The sequence below is a fragment of the Carcharhinus amblyrhynchos genome, chromosome 7 (genome assembly GCF_965287045.1).
Source record: "Carcharhinus amblyrhynchos chromosome 7, sCarAmb.v2.hapA, whole genome shotgun sequence".
Classification (NCBI taxonomy): domain Eukaryota; kingdom Metazoa; phylum Chordata; class Chondrichthyes; order Carcharhiniformes; family Carcharhinidae; genus Carcharhinus; species Carcharhinus amblyrhynchos.
Genome location: NC_137330.1, coordinates 48,659,524 through 48,682,361, shown reverse-complemented (window position 1 = coordinate 48,682,361; position 22,838 = coordinate 48,659,524). Strand labels below are relative to the sequence as shown.

The window sequence follows — 22,838 nt, the reverse complement described above, 5'->3', positions numbered from 1 at the left end:
TGAATGCAGTATTTTTTGATTTTTAGAAGGCTTTCAAAAAGGTCCCGTGCAACAAATTTAGTAAACAAATTTAGAGCACATGGAATGGGGGTACCTTATTGGCATGGATTAAGAATTGATCAACAGACAGAAACAGAGAGTAAGAATTAATGGGTCATTCTCAGATCAACAGGATGAGACTACTGGGGCACCATAAGGATCAGAGCATGGGCCCCAGCTATTCACAATTCATATTAATGACTTAGGTGTGGGCACCAATTGTAATATCTGCAAGATTGCCAATGACACAAAGCTAGATGGGAATGTGAGTTATGGGGAGGATACAAAGAGGTTTCAAGAGGTTTTGGATGGGCAGATGCATGGTCAAAAACATGGCTGATAAAGTATAATGTGGAAAAATGTGAAGTTATCCACTTTGGTTGGAAAAACAGAAACGTAAAGCATTTCTTAAAAGGTGAGAGATTGGGAAGTCTTGATGTCCAGAGGAATCAGGATATCCTTGTTCATAATTCACTGAAAGCTAAGATGCAGGTACAGCAAGCAATTAGAAAGGCAAATTTTATGCTGACTTTTATTGCAAGAGAATTTGACTACAGGGGTAAAGTCAATTACTGTTGTTTTTCTTTCCTTTTTTTAAGTTATACATGAGGCACAGCATACAGAGAACCAGCTGATTGCCATTGCTACATCGTCTCCACCTGTGACACAGTTTGGATGAAAACTTCTTGGAAATTGTCAATACTGTTGATGTGTGATGTTTTCCGAACAGGATTGCAAATCCTGAACTTTTCTTTAAATTGCACAAATCACGCGACCAGAGGATGGCTACCAAAATCATTCCAGAGAAGAGGCCACAACAGTTATTAACCAGTTTCCTGCAGCAGGCAGCAATGGGGAGCACTACATCACAGCACTTGGGAAAAACATCAAGAAAATCCCATATCAGTGACACTTGCGTTCACCTGGGTGCCTTTGTTTCTTCTGAGATTTGAATTTTATTATGAGTTATTGTGCATAACATACAAGCGTGCAGTTAGGCCATTTGGCCCCTAGAGCCTGTTCAGCCATTCTATAAGATCATGGCTTATCCGCTTGTAAACTCACCCCCACGTTCCTGCCTACCTGCCTCCTTGGTAATCAAGAATCTATGATGTGGGTATGCCGGCGTTGGACTGGCGTAAACACAGTAAAAAGTCTGACAACACCAGGTTTTAGTCCAACCGATTTATTTGATAATAGACTCAAGAATCTATCCAGCTCTGCCTTAAAAATATTCAAAGATATTGCTTCCACTAACTTTTGAGGAGGAGTTCCAGAGACAGATGACCTTTTGATAGAAAACATTTCTCCTCACCAGTTTCGCTTTTCCTTTATCTGTGTAACAAACAACACCTGTCTTGACAGGAAGCTAATGTGCTAGGTAATCCATTACATTTACCCTGAAGTGCTGCTTGGTCTGCCCAGCACTGGGTGACTCTGGAAATAGCTTCTTTTGGTCCCATGAGTTCTCATAACTCACAACGCTACTCTGGTGGATTTCTTTCACCCCAAACACGGCCATGCTGTTGGAATCAGCCAATAATGCCAGATTTTTCATGTGAACTTCACCAGATGTGCTGTACCAGATGATGTGAATAGCATGCAGTAGCACATTTGTCAATACATCAAAAGCCTTAAATATATAAGCAGTTTTGTAAAGAAGGAAAACACTGTCAAAATTAACTGCTATCATTCAAAAACTCTTAGAAGGGTTTGCAAAACTGTGATGTGGTTTATATGGCTCATAAACTCCAATTCTACGAAGATCATTTGCCATCCAACTCTGTATAGCGTTTGCAATAAAAGGGCTAATGTACTGAGCCCACATGCAACTGTAGTCTCATCAAGACATTATTAATAACATATGTAACTGACTCTCTAAATGTTGGCTATTGATGGCTGGGAAAATATTGCTCCTGAATCTACAGTTTACAACACTGCATTCAGATTGTTTTAATTTCATTAGTTCCTCTGATTTTCTTTCTTCTGATTTCTTTCCTTTTGGAGACTACTTCTTAACTATCCAGCAAATGTCTGGTTTCACTTCAGATTACATTCAGTTATGCCCTCTAGTGTAAAATCACTCACAACTGCAAAAAAAGGAAAAGACCAAAACATTGGAATCAGCGACTGAAATAAATTTGTAACTGACTAACTGCATTCGGGTCAGATGGCTCAATAGGTTGGATAATTGTCCCTCTCAGACGAGGAAACTCATGAATTTAATCTGTGGTCTAAGGTGAGTTTGGTGATTTTAACAAAAGTGATGAAATCAATGTCAAAAGTGGATACCAGAGCTGAGGTTTTTTAAACTGTTGGGCATAAACAGACAGAAAAATGGGTGAAGGTTCTCAACCCTGTGTCTCTGCTGATTTAGTGCATAACTTTTCCGGTTTCAATTTTGACAAATGAATCCCATCAAAAGAACGGCGACATTTAATTTTGATTCGCTGCTGAATGTTGCAATGCCATGATTTTTATATCTGTGCTATTTTTGATTATTATTTTTAAGTTCCTACTCTATATTCAAACAAAGAGGTTAGAATGTCACCGCTAGAACCAAGCTGACAGTTAACTTCCATTGTTGACCACATGGGGCTGTCCCTCAGGTATTCTTTTGCCCTACTTTGTGGCTTCTAGATTTCTACACATGATTCATTGAAACACAGAAAATAGGAGCAGGTGTAGGCCATTCTATCCTTCGAGCCTGCTCCACTGTTCATTATGATCATGGCAGTTCATCCAACTCAATTGCCTGATTCCACCATCCCCTCAAATTCTTTGATTCTTTTGGCCCCAAGAGCTTTGTCTGAATCCTCCTTGAAAACATACAGGGGACGATTGCTCCCAGCTCACTGCTTCAGCTTGGAAAACGTCAATGTAGGCCATTTCACGGGGGCTGAGGGTCCACAAGGACACCGATGGGAGGTTTTGCTGGAAATCAGCAGGGGCTGGTTACCATATGGAAATCAGAAATTAAATTTCATTAGCAGTAACAGGCAGCCGACCTCATTGAAGGGCACAGAGGCCATTGAGGCTTCATCAGTAGGTCGGAGTTAAAGGGGCTTCTCTGTGGTCACTTCCACCTGGCACCCTGACACTGCTCAAAGAGCACCTTGGCACTGACCACCAGGCATCAGGCAGTGCCCCCAATGGGCAGGGCTAGAGGGGCTGGGGCCTTTGATTGGGTGATTGGTAGGGGTGCAAGTGACCAGCTGCCACTTTGCACAGGGATCGCAGGTAGAGGTAGGGAAGACAGCAATCGGGGGTGTGGAGGGGATCAGAGGGGCACCAATGTAGGGTCTGCAGGTTGCCCTGTGATCAAACTGGCCAATGATCAAGAGGCTGGCAATGCGGGGCCACTGAGGCATGTGCTGATCTCTGTGCTGACAACTTGGTGCATGCGCAATGACCTGCTCAGCGCTATGCTGCCAGCCTCTCCACTGGAAATAGCCCATTGATTTCCAGAGTGAATTCCACTAAGGCACCCTGTGATGCACAGATTTGATTTGATTTATTATTGCCAAATATATTAATATAGAGTGGAAAGTATTCTTTCTTGCACTTGATACAGACAATGCATACCATGTATAAAGAAGGAAACGAGAGACTGCAGAATGTAGTATTACAATCAGAGATTCACTCTGGAAATCACGCTGAAAAAACCAGCAGGAGTTACTCCTATTTTCACGCTGGGGACATCAGAATTTTTGTGGGAGAATCCCGGCCATAATGTTTTGGCCTCAACCGCTTTCTGTGATAACAAGTTTCATAAGCTTACCACTTTCTGGGTGAGTAAATTTGACCATACTACAGTCCTAAAAGGTTTACCTCTCAGCTTTGGACATGAACCCAGGTTCTAGGCACCCCCACCTTCAGAAACATCCTTACTACATCTACCCTGTCTACTCCTGTTAGAATTTTATAGGTTTCAATGTGATCCCCCTCATTCTTCTCAACTACAGTGAATATAATCTTAACCAACTTAATCTCTCTTCATACATCAGTCCCACCATCCCAGCGTTCAGTTTGGTAAACTTTTTCTACATTCCCATTATAGAAAGAACATCCTTCCTCAGAAAAGGAAACCAAAACTGCAGAAAATATTCCAGGTGTGGCCTTACCAAATCCCTGCAGCAAGACATTGCTGCTCCTGTACTTGAATCCTTTGGCTATGAAGGCCGAATTAGCATTTATTTTTTTTTACCAACTGCTGCACCTCCATGCTTATCTTCATCAATTGGTGTATGAGGACCACACAGGCCTCATAGCACATCCCCCCCTCTCTTACTTTATAGCCATTCAGATAATAATGTCTTATTGTTTTTGCTACCAAAGTGGATAACCTCATATTTATCCACATTATACGCATTTGTCCACTTGCTCAGCTTGTCCAAATTATACTGAAGCAGCTCTGTGTCCTTGTCACAGCTCACTCTCCCACTTAGCTGTGTGCCATTTGCAAATTTGGAGATACTACATTTAGTTTGCTCATCTAAATTATTAATATGTATTGTGAATGTCTCGGGTCCCAGCACCAATCCCTGTGGTATTCCACTAATCACTGCCTGCCATTCAGAAATTGACCGATTTATTCCTACTCTTTAGGTAGGATTTTCTGGCCATGCTAGCCCCAAAACCGCAAAGCCAGAAAATCCTACCCAAGTCAACGGACCTTTACATGGTCTGTGTCCCAACCACTACAATTCCCATGGCAGGTGGGATGGTACAATTCTGACCATTGTTTCCTATCTGCCAACCAGTTTTCTATCCATCTCAATACACTAGCCTCAATGCCACGTGCTTTAATTTTACATGCTAATCTCTTATGTGGAACTTTGTTGAAAGCCTTCTGAAAATTCAAATAAATCACATCCTATGGCTTCTCCTCATCAAATCTACTAGTTACATTCTCAAAGAATTCCAATAGATTTGTCAAGCATGATTTCCCTTTTGTAAACCCATGCTGACTCTGTATGATTCTACCACTTTTTAACCAAGAGCTGTGCTATAAAATGTTTGATAATGGGCTCCAGAATTTACCCCACTATTGACTTCAGGCTGAAAGCCCATAATTTCCTGCTTTCGCTACCTGTCTTTTCAAATAGTGGGATTACTTTTGCTACCCTCCAATCTCTAGGAACTATTTCAGCATCTATAGAATTTTGGAAGATGACTACCAATACATCCACTATTTCTTGGGTGACTTCCTTCAGTAATCTGGGATGTAAATTATCTGCCCCTGGAGGTTTATCAGTCTTTCCCCATAGAACCATAGAATCCCTACAATGCAGAAGGTGGCTGTTCAGCCCATTGAATCTGCACCAATTCTCTAACAGAACATCTTACTCATCTTTTCATCTTTTTCTGTTGTCCACGAGACTACTCACTTCCATGCTTTGCCCTCTAACGGCACCATTCCACCTAGTTTACTGATTCATTCCTCAAAAACAGCTTTTTAAAAGTTTACAGTTTAAACTTTCTGTTTTCCGTCATTAGCCTAAACCTAAACTCTCATACATGACACAAGTGCCGGGCAATAACCATCTCTCACAAGAGAGAATCCAACCAGCTTCCCTTGACATTCAATGGCAACTCCATCACTAAATGCTCCACTATCAACTTCCTGGGGTGACAATGGACCAGAAATTGAATTGGATTAGCCATATGGATGTTAGAGAGTAAGGACAGGTCCATGGTTGGGAATTCAGTAGCAACTTAATCACCTCCTGATTCACTGTCTACACAAGGCACAAGCCAGGAGTGTGATGGATGCTTTCCTCTTGTCCAACACTGACAACTTTCAAGAAGTTCAACATAATCCAGGACAAAGCAACCTGCTTGATCAGCACCTATTCATTCTCTCCTCCACTGCTGCTCTATGGCAGCAGAGTTCAAGTGGTTGCTATATACATGAAGTAATACAATAATTTGCCAAGGCAAGCCACGTACAATCCTGACCATTACCATTTCTTCACTCTCACTGGATCAAAACTCTGGAACTCACTATAACAGCACTGCCGTGCGTCACACCCAAGGAGTCTTACTTTCTGTTGATGCTATCCATGTTCGGTGTTTGAGATGGAGAAAGCAACAGTGCTGTAATACTACTAAAAACTTAAAACTACTGCTGGAATAGTTCCTCTTTTTCCAGTCACCTTTAGTTAATACTGTGCTGCCCAGCAATGTATATGAAAAGACCAACATCTTGTAACCAGAATAGTTGGGATAAAACTGCGCTGGATATAAGCACTGGAGTCAACTAACAATGTAATTTGAAATGAAATATAATATTCTGCACACAGGGAAGCTTATCAAGCTGCCAATTCTGAATATTTCCCAGCCATAGAGATTTTACAGAAATAAGCCAGGATTTCCCTTTCATATTATTAGAAATAGGGAAAAGTTCAACTATAAATATTCTGAATAAACAGGATATTTGTATAAATAGGTTGCTAGCATAGTATAATGTCATCTCTTATTTCATATTTACATGTGCTGGAACCTCAAATACATTGGACTGTTTGATTTTCGAATAAATATTGCTGTGAATTTAATTGAAGATGTATTTAATTTCTTTCATTAATCAATAAAGATACAGATAAGTTGCATTCTGTGCTCAATGAAGCGGTTCCCTAGTCTGCTGTGATGTCTCTTAATGTACTCACTTTTTGCCAGTTAAGATGTAATAGCCTAACCATGTATGATTTCATCCATGGTTCAATGTAATTGATATGGGACTCGTACAGATTGTAAGGAAAATTATGTAATCGCAAAAAATACCCCAAATGGCATCTGAATAAATAATAATTAGCCTCCAACATCTTACATGGCTGCACATGTAATTGATTAATCAGTAAATCTTACAACGCCTACTTTGAAGTCTGTGGAGTCCAACAGTGGTATTCAGGGAATGGAATGGGAACTCCCTGTTTCAATATAATGTTTTAGATTCAGATGCAAGATACTCATTACTTGTCAAAGAATATTACACTGATCTAGCTCTGCATTTACTTATGTAAGTCTTGCCAGTTCTAATATCTCGATGGTATGGCATTCTTAAACTATTCCCCTTCCTTCATTGTTGCCAGACAGTGTATGTTCGGCTTTCAAACTTGAAGCAACATTTGTGTAGTGCCTTTAACAAAGCAAAACAGCCCAAAGTGCTTCTCGTGTGGGACCAAAATTAACACCGACCCGTTGAAGAAATCATTCAAAAAAGTTACAAAAATTTTGGTCAAAAAGAAAGATTTTAATATGACTCTAAACACACAATAATCATAAATTATATAACAAAAGGTAGTTTTCCCTTCATAAAAGTTTTATTATATTTTATGCAGTCCTGATCTAAATTAGATAAGCTTAGATCTAACTTACCTTCTCGAATGAAACTAATGGAACAGACAGTTCCAGATAAAGAGAACTGAGCTCATACATTGGTTTCGTTAATAAAACAACAAGTAGGAAGTTGCAAGTTGAAAGTGGGCCTGATTAAAGGTTAGGAGTGAATATCTTACCATGAAGTAATTATCACAGGGGCAGGAGGTTTGGATTTTGTCTTGCGGGAACAAAGGTGGCAAAGGATCTAAAAGGCAGAGTGGATCGTGAGCTTTTTATCCAGATGATGCTTTCCAAATCTCATTTTTCTCCGTTGTGTTTTGGATCCAGAAGAAATCCAAGAGGGAGGTCAGTGCAGGCTTGGTAGATCACTCCCAGATGTTCATAGTTATCCTCAGACAGAAATTTTCAACCATTCATGGAGCTTTTGAAGCCTGTAAATTGCACTCCAACTCAACAGCTACAACTCTAAACTGGAGTTAAAGTAAACCAAGCTGGATACCACATCATCCTGTGTGAAGTAGAGGGCCATGATCCTCCATTACCATTAAACTAATTTTTTAGCGCAGCGGGCCGGGAGAATCCCGCAGCAGCCAATTCGCAGGATTTGCGGGAATATTTGCGTTCCACTTGTGGCTCCCAGCAGTAGATTTCCAGCGGCTTCTGCTCCATGCCAGAAATTGGTGGGGAGATGCACAGACTATTTAAATGGTCATTTGAATATTATTGTGATAATGTAATTGACGGGCCTGGAACTGAAGTCTCCAGGTTCGCTAGTGTCTCCCACCCTGCCAGAGTATTTGACCCCAGCCAGGATCACAGTAACTCCCAACTTACAGGGAGCTAGTGGCCTGACATTGCTGAAGTGAAAGGGGGCAATAGGGGCCCCCAAGGGCTGGACAGTGGGGATGGGGGGTTGGTGCCCCCTGGGCCAGCCTGTGCCCCCGGCACTGCCCTAAAGGCAAAGTGCCAATGCCCAGGGGCACATTGGCACTGCTCACTGGGCATAGGGCAGTGCCAAGGAAGTGGGATCTGTGAGGGGCAGGGCCTGGGGGGTGATCAGTGAGGGTGGAGGGGCCCCACTGTCACTCTGCAGTTGGGACCAGTGGGGGGAAGGAAGGAAGCCAGTGATCAGGGCAGGCTGGGGAAAGGGGGGGTGGTGGTAGTTCGTGAATGGCAGGCCCGGGAATGGTCAGGGGGCCAGAATCAGGCTGCAGGGGCATGGAGAGCTTGTGTTGAGGGGATCGCAGGGCTGGCCAGCGATTGAGCTGGTCAGCAATCAGGAGGCAATCAGTGCAAGGCCACTGTGCATATGCTAATCTATCAGAGCCAAGATCGGCGCATGCACAGTGGCCCACTCAGCATGCTGATTCCAGTCTTTCCAGCAGGAATAGCACCACCCCCTGAAATTTAATGATATTCACACTGGTAGCCTCTGCACTGCGCAGAGTGTGAGAAATTCTTCTCTGAACTCCCACTGAGAAAAGCAGCATGAATTGCTCCAGTTTTCATGTGAATTCGACACTTAGAACATTTGTAGGAGAATTTCACCTGAGGTTCGTGCTGCTTCCCTGACTGGGTTGCAATAGCAGTAACAAACAGCATAGGTTAAGGTTGAACCAAACTCAGCCTGTGCAGTTAGACTCATGGAGTTGTTAGTTTATTAACAAGGTTCTACTTTACCTGTCGTTGGTTATGGAAATATAATCAATTGATCAGTGATACTTATAAAAGTCAGAGGAGGAAGAAGTGAGCACTGGTCTTTCATGGACTGCTTTTAAGGCAAATGGTAACAGAAATGTGATGTGAAATGGATTTCTGCTATATGTTCTTGCAGAGCGTATGGAGAATTGGAATATTTCCATTCTTAAGCTTCAATGAAAAATATATTCAAACAAACAAACAGATACCATGATGCTACAGTCCAATATTCCTCAATGCGGTTTAACGTCAAAAGGAAATATAGACAGGAATTTTCATCCAATGTTACAATTCTTTCCTTTTTATTCCCAAGTTAACCTGATAAAATCAAATCTGCCTCAGAAGAAAACTTTGAACTCTTTTCTCTTAAAACCTCACATGATCTTAGTTTTACTGCCTCAATTTGCTATGCCTGTCTCCATGATGAACTCAAACCCTCAAAATGATCTTTCCTACCAACTCCAGTTTGTTTTACTTCTGTTTGTTGTCAATGCCGTATTCCAAAACTCAACCACCCTTCCTTTCACATTTCCATTATGACTTCCCTGTTTCGTTCTACTGCTCAGTCGTGAATCCTTCTGAATCACCAGTGACAATACCTGCAGTTTGAGATTTATGCTTTTAAGAATCCCAGCCTTGTTATCTCTCCCTCACCTTGTTTGCATTACAGACTTTTTTTTATGATTTCTCCATACAAGTCTTTTTTGTTACTGTCCTGAGGACTAGTAACAGATGTTCATAAAGTGAATGATCATCCTACCCTTGCAGGTTCAATAGTTATCAATTGTCCCAGGATTTAGGAAACAATCTATTAAGTCAGAAAACTTTTGTTGCTTTTGTTTCTTTTTTTGTGAGGGCTTATACAGAAAGTTAGCATACACTAATGTGCAACACTGTTAGGAGAAACGTGACTTTTGACTCTTCCAGTTTTGATCCTTTCCCAAACAAGGAGAAAAAAAATGACTAAACAGTCTTCCTTGAGGCAACGTTTTTGTAATCAGAAAACGCATTTCCATCAGACAAGATGTGAGGAAATAGTACATGCAACAGATTTTTACATCAACCAAACCCTCCTGTGGCATTACAAGATGATAGTTGAACACAGAACAAAGGCAGAATTGAGGGTGGAAAATACATTGCAATACAAACATAACTGGTGCCAAAATCTGGACCAAAATAGTTTTGGACTGATATTAATTGCCTTTGTATAGCCATGAAGTTGGTAATATCAAAGATAAAAGTGACTGTTTACAAAGGCCCCATTTTAAGACATTTTTATAACACATAGCTGAAAGAAATGACTAACATTTTATTAATTTCATACCACTGATGATCAGGCACCAAATAAATGGCAGCAAGAGAATCACATTTAGTTCAGTTTCAAACAAATGTATCCTTTTTCAAATTCCCTATTACAAGATTTTTCATGAAATGTCATAAATTTAAATCTCTTTTTCACTGACGAATGTTACCGATCCTTATTCCTTCTCCCTCCATTTTCCTTCTCCATGTTGACCTTCTCTCTGCAGAAGCATGCCTCCGTTTTCTCCGTTTATAATGTCCACTTTAAAGATCTTGCCTGCTGCGCTGCTGCCTCATTCCAAATCTCTCTTCTCCTTTGGATTGACAAGTTCTGCTTCACCTCCCTTATTGCTGTAATATTCTTGTTTTGAACTTTGGTCACTGGTATTTGAACACTTCACTGTGAACAGTTTGCTTTAATCAATTCTATCAATACTTCATTGTCTTGAAAAGAAGTTCAACATCTTTAATTATTTAGATAAACCGAAGATCTGTTTGTTGAACTTGTTTGGGGAAGAACCAGAACCAGGAGAGTCAAAAGTTGTTTTCCTCCTGATAGTATTGCACACTTGTGTATGCTAACTTTCTACATAAACTCGCACAAAAAGGAAATTAAAAAAAACAACTTTTATGACTTAATAGATTGTTTCATAAATCCTGGGAGAATTGATAACCATTGAACCTAAAAAAGTAGGGTGATCATTTGTGATTCTGATTTCCAAAGCATTTCCCCATTTAGATAATAGCATATGCTTCCATCGGTCCTGCCAAAGTACATAACCTCACACTCTTCCATATAGTATTCCATGTGCCACTTCTTTGCCCACTCTCCTAGCCTGTCCAAATATTAATATTCCATTTTTCCTTTTTCCTTAACACCTCTTGTTCTAGGCCTACCCAGGTCCCCTCCCACAATCCTTTACCAGTACATAAATAACTATCTTGGTCCCACTTCATGCTCTTGTCCAGACCTCAAAAAATTCATCAACTTCGCTTCAAGTTTCCACCCCTCCATTGCCTGGTCCATCTCAGACACTTCCCTTCCCTTCCTTGACCTTTCTATCTCCATTTTCGGCAATAGACCATATATCAATATCTGTTCATTACAAGCCCACTGACTCCCACAGCTATCCGGCCTACAGCATGTCACACCCCACATCCTGTAAGGACTCCATCTCTTTCTCTCAGCTCCTTCCCCTGTGTTGCATTTGTTCCAATGATGCCACTTTCTAAAGTGGTGCTTCTAATATGTGCTCCTTTTTCCTCAACCATGGATTCCTATCTACAGTTGTTGACAGGGCCCTCAACAGCATGCAGTCCATCTCCTGCTCCAAGACCCTCACCCTCACCCCTCCTCTCCCTCTCAGAAGAAGGATAAAGTCCCCCTTATTTTTACATTTCAACCCACCAGCTTCCACATGCAAAGCATAATCCTCCACCATTTTCACCAACTCCAGCATGATGCCACCACCAAACACATCTTCCCTTCGCTCCCTCTGTCAGCATTCCATAGAGACCATCCCCTCTGTGATAATCTAGTCCACTCCTCCAATATATCCAATACTTCTCCTGTCACTCATGGCACCTTCCATGCAATCGCAGAAGGTGCAACACCTATCCCTTTGCCTCTTCTATGCTTACCATCCAAGATCCAACACATTCATTCCAGGTTAAGCAGCATTTCACCTGCGCCACTTTCAACTTGGTGTATTGCATTCGCTGCTCCAAATGTTGTCTCTTCTACATCGGAGAGACCAAGCGTAGACTGGGTGATTGCTTTGCTGAGCACTTTTGGTCTGTGTGCAGTCAGGACTCTGACCCAATGGTTGCTTGCCATTTTAACACACAATCCTGCTCCAGTGCCCAAATGTCAGTCCTTGGCTTGCTGCAATGTTCCAGTAAAGCTCAACGCAAACTGGAGGAACAGCATCTCATCTTCCAGCCAGGCACTTTACAGTCTTCCGGTCTCCCCATCAAATTCAACAACTTCAAATGATTTGCTCTACCCCACCTCGACCCTTTTGTTTTCATTTTATTTTATTTTTTACTGTCCTCTTCCTTTTATTTCTTGATTGTCTTTCTCCATTTTTCTTCTCCCCTACTCTTTCCCCCTACTTCATCCTCCTTCCCTTACTCTTTCTTTCCCCGCTTCTGCTTTTGTACATTCTACATGTGGCCTGTCTTTGCCCCACTCCTCAACCCCCCCAAAATCTTCATCTGTCACAGCTTACAGTTTCTCTGATGTTTGGCTATTCACACACTTCATTTTTTCTGTGGGCAACCATTAGCAGTCTTTTCCCCTGGTTTCCATGGAAATGACTCATCTTTCATTTCCTCACCCAGCAGTATAAATATCTCCCATTTTCTATGCTTTTTAGCTTTGCCAAAGGGTCTTCTGTACTCGAAACATCAGCTCTTTTCTCTCCTAACAGATGGTGCCAGACATGCTGAGATTTTCTCTTTTGGCTCCTTGTCTGTCTAACTCCTTCTGCAGCCTCCTTTCTTCCTCAATACTACCTGTCCCTTTACATATCTTTGTATCATCTGCAAACTTAACAACAGTGCCTTCAGTTCCTCCCTCCAAATTGTTAATGTATATTGTGAAATATTGTGGTCTCAGCACTGACGCCTGAGGCACAACACTTGTCACTGGTTGCCTTCCTGAAAAAGACCTATTTATCCCCACTCGCTGCCTTCTGCCAGCCAGCCAATCCTCTGTCCATGCCAGGATCTTGCCCTTAACACCTTTAACACCATGGCCTCTTAACTTATTTGACAGTCTCCAATGAGGTACTTTGTCAAAAGCATTCTGGAAACCTAAATAAATCACATTCACTGATTCTCCTTTATCTAACTTCCTTGTTACTTCCTCAAAGAACTCGAACAGATTTGTCAGACATGATCCCCCCTTGACGAAGCCATGTTGGCTCAGTCATATTTTATCATGCACCTCCAAGTACTCTAAAATCTTGCCAATGACCAAAGTCAGGTTAACAGGCCTATAATTTACCATCTGCTGCCTCCCTGTCTTCTTAAACAGCGGTGTTACATTAGCTACCTTAAAGTCCTCCAGGACCCTCCCTGCTTCCAGTGATTGCTGAAAGATCACCACCAATGCCTTCATGATTTTCTCAGCTATCTCTTTTAGAATCCTGGGGTGTAGTCTATTCAGTCCAGGTGATTTATCCAGCTTCAGACTTCCAGTTACCCCAGAACCTTCTCCTTAGTGATGGCCACTACACTCACCTGTGTGCCCTGACCCCCCTGGAGCTTTGGCTTCCCATTGGTGTCTTCCACTGTGAAGACTGATGTCAAGTAACTATTCAGTTCCTCTGCCATTGCTTTGTTTCTTATTATTACTTCTCCAGCCTCATTTTCCAGGTCCAATGGCTATTTTTGCCTCTCTCTTACCTTTTATATATTGAAAAAATTCTTTTATATTATTAGCTAGCTTACACTCGTATTTCACCTTCTTCCTCCTTATTACTTTTTTAGTTGTCCTCTGCTCTGTCACAAATGATATTGCACAACAGCAAATAGCTTGAAAATAGAACCCTTAGACCAATGGTGAGATTCTACTAAAAGCATCTGTGATCATATTTTTTCGTTGATATTTCACAGCTCCAATCATTAAGACCAATCATTTGTGTGTCAATGTGACTCTGGAAACTGATCTTTAACATTTTGGTTGTAATATAGCAACTTCCTGTGGTCGTTAGGTCAATTGATTTCTTGCTCGTGCATAACAAGGAGGTTGGCAAAAATTCCCCTCAATCATTAAGGTAAAATTGTTTCAAAATTGGCTAGTTAGAAAAATTGTAAAAGACGTAAAATTATTCAGAAATAACTGCACTTTTTTTGTAGGCATTCCTTCCCTCCCTCTCTAGAATCACAGATGCCATCAGAGATAAGAATGAAATCAAAGAACAATGGAATTAAATTCAGGAAGATGAGACCTCATGCAACATGTAACCATTTGATTTTGGTTTGTTTAAGTGGTACAACATTTTGCAGAGCAGTTCTCCATGCTGACATTTCGCACTAGCTGCAGAAGTGCACCACAGTATAACAGAAACCAAGAGCGATCACAAGTTTTTTTTTGCAACCGTTTATTGTTCAGGCTCTCATGATTGCTCCAACTGATATGGTAACAATTATATAAAAATGCAGTTGTGTTCAACTAATCTTTTTAGATTAGATAAATAGGTTTTGAGGTACTTAATTAAAAAATTATGCCCCAAATGTGTTAGCCATCTGTGCTTGATGGAAAAAGAAAATGCTTTGGATTTTGTTAAGATATCTGCAAAAAATATTTTTTGCAGATATCTTAACAAAATCCATTTCTTTTTTTCACCCAATCCATTACATACCACTTACCTGCTGCAATGCATACAGAAACACTGGTCAACAAGAAGGTAAGCAACCGTGACCAAATTGAGATCATGATCAAAAATATCACGTCACATTTTTCTAGCCTTACAGAACTTAGTTGCTAGAATTGTTGTGGTACATCCTTTCCCAGCTTAATTTTGGCTCACCGCCCTATCAAATTATTTCTTGGCAGTCTTCACTGGTACTAGTTACAAAGACATGTTCAATTCAAAGTCACTTTTAATTAAATTTTTGTGGAGTATAGATCGAAGTGTTATAAAAAAAAAGAACCATGGCTCAATAGATCAAGTACAAGTGATACAATTAACATTTAAAATGTTTGTCAAGCATTTGCCACTGAAACAAGGCACCTATTAAAGTACATATAGAGCTCTGTCTTTACCCTGGGGTTTTGGCAATCTATATTACTCCTAATTTATATTTAATAAGTCAAAATTGCTTTATTATGTAGTAGAGCTGAAGAAGTATTTTCCAAATTGGCATCATTAAAATAGCAATTACAACTTAAATGAAGGGAAAATAACTCTTTGTACGCTGTAATTCAAATCTAATACAAATCAGATCTTCTTAATGTTTAATTTACTCCAGCCATCTAAACTGCTTCAGCGTATTTACTTTACAAAAAGTACTGAATGCTACAATTCCCACATTTCTGGTGTGTGCAGTGCAAAACAAATAATAATTTAATCATAAAAGTAATTCCGGGAAAACCTCAATTCATCTTGAATTTCCTTTTTAGAGTAATAATGTGATAACTAAGACAATGATTTACATATCATTTTTCTACTTTGTATTTTCAAATCCCTAATGATAAAACCAGTGTGGCAAAACTTGATGGATTAATGTGTTGTGCAATATAGTGTACATTTCCCCTCACAATTTTCAGTGGAGCCCTCATGCCAGCTAGCCCTCCCAGAGTAATTACCATGTTCAACTGAGATTTCAGCTTCTGATTCCCGATCAGATGTCTTGATAACTATCTTATATTGATAGTCTAAGCTATCATATTGATATTGACTATATTGATGGCTTAAGCTCTTCACCCAGCCCAAGAGGAATGTGGCAGGGGAGCAGCATACTATCATTTCTTTTGCTGCACATGCGCAGTTGGAGGCGCTGATCGGAGCTGCAGACTTTCAGGCATGTTAAGCCCCGTCCATAGGCTCCTATAGTGCGATTCAGAATTGCTGATGTTTTTGCAGGCAGAGTGCATAAGGGAGCGCCTGAAAACTGGTCTAAAAGTCAGATCTGGTGCTCTTCATTGCAAGAAAACATTCTGTTGGCCAAAGTTTTCCAGCTGGTGGGATCTTCTGATCCCACTGACGGCAATTCTCTTGTCGCAGGTTCACTAGCTGTGAGGGGAGTGAGCATTTGGAAAATACTTCAACATCAGTGGGACTGGAAGATACAGCCTTTGGCCACTTCTGCTGCTGTAAAACACACTGTTGGGAGGCAGGGGGTGGTGTGGGGAAATTGGGGGGTGGGTGATGTGGGGAAAAAGCACAAAATCCTACCCTTTCCATCCACAATATCTAAAATTTTATTGTTTTAAAAGCCCCATTAGGCCATTAGGCCAACCCTGAGCCTTTTCTTTATTTAAGGGAAAAGAGATCTATCACATCAGTCAATTTCTGATATGTACAGATATTTCTGGTATCATCCTTGCAAAATCTTCTCTGTACCCTTTTCAGTGCCTCTATCTCCTTTTTTATAACATGGTGACAAGAATTGCAAGCAGTGATCTAAATGTGGTTGAAGAAAATTTCATAGAACATAGAACACTACAGCACAAACAGGCCCTTGGGCCCACAAGTTGCACCGATCATATCCATACCTACCAGGCCTATCTATAACTCTCAATCCCATTAGATCCCATATACTCATCCAGAAAGTCTCTTAAAAGACCCCAACGAGTTCACCTTTATCACCACCGACAGCAGCCGATTCCACTCACTCACCACCCTCTGAGTGAAAAACTTATCCCTGCCATCTCCTCTGTACCTGCTCCCCAGCACCTTAAACCTGTGTCCTCTCGTAGTGACCATTCTCAGCCCTGGGAAATAGCCTCCAAGAATCCACCCTGTCTATACCTCTCAACATCTTATAAACCTCTATCAAGTCGCCTCTCAACCTTCGTCTCTCCAGGGGGTAAAGACCTACTCCCTCAACCTATCCTCATAAGGCATGCCTCCCAATCCAGGCAACATCCTTGTAAATCTCCTCTGCACCCTCTCAATAGCTTCCACACCCTTCCTGTAGTGAGGTGACCAGAACTGCGCACAGTACTCCACGTGGGGTCTGACAAGGGTCTTATAAAGTTGCAGCATTACCTCCCGACTCCGAAACTCAATCCCTCGATTAATGAAGGCCAGTACACCACACGCCCTCTTGATCACATCCTCCACCTGTGAGGCCGATTTAAGAGTCCTATGGACCCAGACTCCAAGGTCCTTCTGCTCCTCTACACTGCTAAGAGTCCTACCCTTGATATTGTACTCCTTCATCCCATTGGTCCTGCCAAAATGGACCACTACACGTTTATCCGCGTTGAAGGCCATTTGCCACTTCTCCGCCCAGTCTTGCATCCTATCTATGTCTCGCTGCAACTTCTGACATCCCTCCAGACTATCCACAACACCACCAACCTTTGTATCTTCGTTGAACTTGCTAACCCATCCCTCCACTTCCTCATCCAGGTCATTTATGAAAATGACAAACAACAAAGGTCCCAGAACAGATCCCTGGGGCACTCCACCGGTGACCAACCTCCATGCAGAAAAAGACCCATCCACAACCACTCTCTGCCTTCTGCAGGCAAGCCAGTTCTGGATCCACAAGGCAACAGCCCCTTGGATCCCATGCCCCCTCACTTTTTCAAGAAGTCTTGCATGGGGGACCTTATCAAACACCTTGCTGAAGTCCATGTAAACCATATCCACCACTCTTTCTTCGTCAATGTGTTCAGTCACATTTTTAAAGGACTCAACTAGGCTCGTAAGGCATGAACTGCCCTTGACAAAGCCATGCTGACTATTTCTGATCATACTAAACTTCTCTAAATGTTCATAAATCCTGTCACTCAGTATCCTCTCCATCAACTTTCCAACCATTGAGGTCAGACTCACCGGTCGGTAATTTCCCGGGCTATCCCTGTTTACTTTCTTGAAAATAGGAACCACATGCGCAATCCTCCAATCCTCTGGAACCTCTCCCATCTCCATCGACAACGCAAAGATCATCGCCAGGGGCTCTGCAATCACTTCCCTCACCTCCCACAGTAACCTGGGGTCCATCCCATCCGGTCCCGGCGACTTACCTATCTTGATAGAATTTAAAAGTACCAACACATCCTCTATCTTAATGTCCACATACTCAATCTTTTCAGTCTGCCGCAAACCTGCAGTACAATCTCCCAGATCGTTTTCCACCATGAATACCGAGGCAAAGTATTCATTAAGCACCTCTGCCATTTCTTCTGGTTCCACACAGACTTTTCCCCCTTCACCTTTTATAGGTCCTATCCCTTCACATCTCATCCTTTTACTCTTCACATATTTGTAGAACGCCTTGGGGTTCTCCTTAATCTTACCTGCCAAGGCCTTCTCATGACCCCTTCTGGCTCTCCTAATTTCCTTTTTAAGCCCCTTCCTACAACCCGTATACTCCTCTAGATCCTTAACATCTCCTAGCTCTCTGAAACTTCTGTATGCCTTTCTTTCCTTCCTGAATAGGTCCATCACAACCTTAGTGCACCACGGTTCCCATGACCTACCAAAATCTCCCTGTCTCATCGGAACATTGTCGTGCAGAGCTCCAGACAAACATTCCTTGAAAATCCACCACCTTCCTTCAGTACTTTTCCCCAAGTACACCTCCTCCCAGTTTACTCGTCCAATTTTCTGACTGATGTCTTCATATTTTTTTCAACACTGGTTTACTGTGACTTAGCTATTTTTCAATTCTCTCCCTCTACTCAGTGGCAATGTCATGTTGACTTAGTTGGCAGCAATCTTGTCTCTAAGTCACAATGTTCCATATCAAGTCCCATTCCAAGATTTGATTTGATTCAGTGTTTTCACATGTATTGGGACACAGTTAAAATTATTGCTTTTTGTACACTATACAGACAAAGCATACCATTCAAAGGCTACATAGGGGAGAAGAAAGGGAGAGGATGCAAAATGTAACCAGAGTAAAAGATGGAATTATATTCTGGGGACAGCTCGCAATAAGTTGCCATGCTCTGGTGCCATCTTGAATATTACATTTGGCCTCCAGATAGGGAACATATCAGACATTAAACTGGTAAGAACAGAAACTACACGTAATCTCAGCCAAAAGGCCGAGAAGCGAATACAACAGTCTAAAGCTGAGACTTCAGTATAGTATTGAAGGATTGCTGTACTGTCAGAGGTGCTGTCTTTCAGATAAGATGCTAAACTGGGTCTCATCAAGGAAACTATGAAGAAATGAGGTGTGAGTTGGCCTTGATAGATTGGGGAGAGTTGCTTAAAGGGATGACAGTGGATAAGCAATGGCAAACATTCAAGGAACGCATGGAGGAACTGCAGCAACTGTTTATTCCTGTCTGACATAAAAGCAAAATGGGTGAGAGGGTCAATCCATGCCTTACAAAGGAAGTTAGAGATAGTATCTGATCTGAGGAAGAAGCATACAGATTGGCCAAGAAAAATAGTAGGTCTGAGGATTGGGAGCAGTATGGAATTCAGCAAAGAAGGACCAAGGGATTGATTAAGAAGCAGAAAATACAGTACGAAAGTAAGAACATAAGAACATAAGAACATAAGAAATAGGAGCAGGAGTAGGCCATCCAGCCCCTCGAGCCTGCCCCGCCATTCAATAAGATCATGGCTGATCTGTTGTGGCTCAGTTCCACTTTCCCGCCCTCTCCCCATAACCCTTAATCCCCTCTCTTATCAAGAACCCATCAACCCGCTTCTTAAAAATATTTAGCGAGGCAGCCTCCACCACTTCAACGGGCAGAGAATTCCAGAGATTCACCACCCTTTGAGTGAAGAAGTTCCTCCTCAACTCCGTTCTAAACCGCCTCCCCTTTATCTTGAGGCTGTGCCCCCTAGTCCTACTGTCTTTTTTGAGCGGGAAGAGTCTCTCCACCTCTATCCTATCCATCCCATTCATCATCTTATACGTCTCAATGAGATCTCCCCTCATTCTTCTAAACTCTAACGAGTACAAGCCTAGTTTATTCAGCCTCTCCTCATAGTTCAATCCCCTCAACTCCGGTATCAGCCTAGTAAACCTCCTCTGCACTCCTTCCAGGGCCAAAATATCCTTGCGCAGGTGCGGCGCCCAAAACTGCACACAGTACTCCAGCTGCGGCCTCACCAATGCCCTATACAGCTGCAGCAAGACCTCCCTACTTTTATATTCAATCCCCCTCGCTATGAAGGCCAGCATCCCATTTGCCTTCCTGACCACCTGCTGCACTTGCAGGGAATATAAAAACTGACACAAAGAGTTTCTATAGATACATGAAGAGAAAGAGGTTGGTGAAAACAAATGTAGGTCCCCTACAGACAGAAAGGGGGAATGTATAATAGGGGCAATGAAACACTGAGCAACTGAATGCATACTTTTGTTCTATCTTCACAAAAGAGAACACAAATCAGATACCAGAAATGTTGGAGAATGCAAGATATGGTGAGAGGGAAGAACTGAAGGAGATCAGTATTAGTAGAGAAATGCTGTGGGAAAGTTGATGGGATTGAAGATGGATAAATCCCCGTGGCCTGATAATGTACATCTCAGTACATTAAGGAAGTGGGCTGTGGAAATAGTGGATGCATTGGTTGTCATCTTCCAGGATTTCATAGACTCTGGAACAGTCCTTGCAGATTGGAGGGTAGCTAATATCACTCCGAAATTCAAACAGGGAGGGAGAGAGAAAACAGGGAAGTATAGACCAGGAAGCCTAACATCGGTAGTGGGAATATTCTTGAATCCATTATCAAGGACTTTATAGCAGAACATTTAGAAAGCAGTGGCAGGATCAGACAGAGTTAGCATGGATGTATAAAAGAGAAATCTGTTGGAATTCTTTGAATATGTAACTAGTAAAGTTGACAAGGAGGAGCCAGTCAATGTGGTATATTTGGACCTTCAGAAAGCGTTTAACGAAGTCCCATATAAGAGATTGTAGTGCAAGATTAAAGCACATGTGATTAGAGGAAATGTATTGAGGTGGATAGAAAACTGGTTGACAAAAAGGAAACAAGGAGTAGGAATTAATGGGTACCGCAGGGATCAGTGCTGGGCCCTCCGATATTCACAATATTTATTAATGATTTGGATGAGGGAACAAACTGTAACATCTCAAAGTTTGCAGATGATATGAAGTTGGGTAGGAGGGTGAACTGTGACAAAAATGCAGAGATCCTTCAGCCTGATCTGGACAGATTGGGTGAGTGGGAAAATCAATGGCAAATGTAATATAATTTGGATAAGTGTGAGGTTATTCACTTTGGAAGCAGAGGCAAGAAGGCAGATTACTACCTGAATGGCTGTAAATTGAGAGAGGGGAGTGTGCAGTGGGATTTGGGTGTCCTTGTGCACCAGATGCTGAACATAAGCATGCAGGAGCAGCATGCAGTATAGAAGGCAAGTGGTGTGTTGGCCTTCATTGCGAGAGGTTTCGAGTACAGGGGCAGGGATGTGTTGTTGCAATTATACAGGGCCTTGGTGAGGAGGCCACACCTGGAATATTGTGTGCAGTTTTGGCCTCCTTTGCTGAAAAGGATGTTCTTGCTCGAGGGAAGGTTTACCAGGCTGACTCCAGGAAGACGATCAGGTGAGCTATGTCTGACGCCCTGGCCAACATTTAGTTCTCAATTAATATCACAGATCGGATGATTTGGCCATTATCTGGCATTGCATTGTGGGTGTTTGCTGTGTGCACATTGGTGGCAATATTTCCTTCAATACAATGATGGCAACATTTCAAAACGTGTTTTATTAACTTTAAAGCACAGTGAGGATGTTCCATACTTGTGAAAGACACAAAATAAATGGAAGATTTTCTTCGCTCAGGATAAAGTTTGATGCTTGGCTTACTTTTTTTTTACATGGCCTTGCTAACCTGTTGCAGAATTTGTGGTGATTTCAGGTTTGTGTTTAGAAAGGAACTCTTTGAAAATCTGATACAACATTAGGAAAATAATATAATAAACGGGAAGTGAATTAAGCATTTTGAACTTGAAACATTATTGAAGATTAACATTAAGTAGAAACATTAATGAGCTATAATTCGCTGTGGGAGTAAATCTAACAGTGTTTATAAACACTGTCACATGGTTTTTTATGGTTTTTCACATCATGCAGTGAAAGTGCAACTAATAATGTCCCAATGGGGAAAGCACAGTAACTAGGTGCTGAGCAAACAGAATAGGAAATTATACATCTCCTTAACCATTCAGATTTAGTACAGGACTGAGAAGGCCACTGAAAACCAATCAACCTGAGAAAAAGTAGCAAAAACACAACGTCATACTGATACACACATACTGGTATCAGAAATAAAGGGAGTTAGAGTCCATTAGAAATGTTAAAAGGATACACAATCCTTTGATTGTCTTTGAGATATAGGCAGAATTCTCCCATTTTCAGACTAAATGCTCCCGCTAGTGGGAAAATGGGTGGGCTTTGCTCTGGCACCAACAGCATCTGTCAGGTGGGGTTCACCCACCTGATGGATGCAAATGTTTTCATCCCATGAAACTTGCCAGTCAGCCTGACTTTCAGAAATCGGAAATGGTGTTCCCTAGTTAACTGGGGGCACAGCAGCACTCCATTCTGCATCAGGGATTTCCCTTTCTCCCTCTCAGAAGCTGTAGGTGCAAGCTTCTGATGTCCACTGTCAGAAGATGTGATTTTCATTGGGGACAGAAAGGGTTCCCTTCTCCATAGCTTTTCACTCAGCCCCATTCTATTTACACAGTTTGTATTTGAAGTCTATGAGCTTTCATGGAAAGCTGAAATCCTTTGAAATACCATTGATTCCATTGAAAACCTTTGAACTTATTTAATTT

The 22,838-nt window shown here is 41.7% G+C and overlaps 1 pseudogene; it reads right to left on the bottom strand.

Moving 5' to 3' along the window:
• Window positions 1-18,950: 18,950 nt before the first annotated feature.
• Window positions 18,951-19,126, bottom strand: LOC145345760 (U2 spliceosomal RNA; annotated as a pseudogene).
• Between the last annotated feature and the right edge of the window lie 3,712 nt (window positions 19,127-22,838).